Below are 1356 nucleotides of genomic sequence, written 5' to 3'. Positions count from 1 at the left end.
GGTGGGTATGGGGGACTTTGGGATAGCATTGGAAATGTAAATGAGGAAAATACCTAATAAGAAATTTTAAAAAAATGTATGAGTGTTCAGCCTGAATGTATGTCTGTGTGTGTGCCTGGTACCCAAGGAGGTCAGAAGAGGGCGTTGGACTCTTTGGAACTGCCTTACGGACAGTTGTGAGCCACTACATGGGTGCTGGGTACTGAACCCAGTTTTGTTTTTGGTTTGGTTTGGTTTGGTTTGGTTTGGTTTTTTTTTTATTTATTACTATATCTACGTACACTGTAGCTGTCTTCAGAAGTACCAGAAAAAGGTGTCAGATCGCATTACAGATGGTTGTGAGCCACCAGGTGGATGCTGGTATTTGAACTCAGGACCTTTAGAAGAGCAGTCAGTGCTCTTAACCGCGGAGCCATCTCTCCAGCCCCTGAACCCAGGTCTTATGTAACAGCATCTGATGCAGAAGTGTGGGGCAATAGTCTATGCACAGACAGTCTGGTCTCCAGTCGAGTTGAGGTCTGAACCCTGGTAGAACCCAATGGTGATAAGTCACCTACATGGGACGGAAGGTGTTCCCTCATGTGTCCTGGACCCCTGGCTACTGTTAAAGTTACTGCCCCCACAGCCCCCACAGGAGAAGTTGTGGCTAGTAGTCACATACAAAATGTCCCAATCTTCTGACCTTCAGGCTAAACTCCTCCTAGTTACCTAGCAACAGCAAGATAACAATCCCACTATAAGAGGGGCTGCTTGACCCCTCCTCCTCTCTTACTCTCTAACCTCTTACTCTCTCTCACCTCTTACTCTCTAGCCTTTCCTCTCTCTCTCTTTCCCCCTTCTCTCTTCTTGGCCATGGCTGTTCTCTTTCTCTTTGACCTTCTCCTTTCTCCCTGCCTTTCTACCATAAAGCTCTAAAATCATATACTGTCTCTGTTCATCAAGGCCCACTGTGCTTGGACGATGGGATAGGCTTTCTTCTTTTGTTTTGTTTTTGTTGTTGTTGTTTGTTGTGGTTTTGGTTTTGGTTTTTGGAGACAGGGTTTCTCTGTATAGCCCTGGCTGTCCTGGAGCTCACTTTGTAGACCACAAGCTGTTTCTAACCTCCTGATTTTCTGTGCTCCAGTCAAAGACCGGACTAAAGACTCTTGCCTGCATGAGTCCACCCAGCTGTAAGGAGCCGCCTTCACATTTGCCATTACAAGATGGCGCTGATGGCACTGACACCCGTGTTCTAAGTAGTAAACAAGCAAGCTGCGCATGTGCCGGGGTAGCTTTCCACGCCATGTGCTCTGCCTTTCCCGTGACGACAACTCTGGCTGATGGGCTGCAGCCAATCAGGGAGTGACACGTCCGAGG

Source organism: Mus caroli, chromosome 5 (assembly GCF_900094665.2).
Source record: "Mus caroli chromosome 5, CAROLI_EIJ_v1.1, whole genome shotgun sequence".
NCBI lineage: Eukaryota > Metazoa > Chordata > Mammalia > Rodentia > Muridae > Mus > Mus caroli.
Note: the sequence above shows the minus strand (reverse complement) of the source record.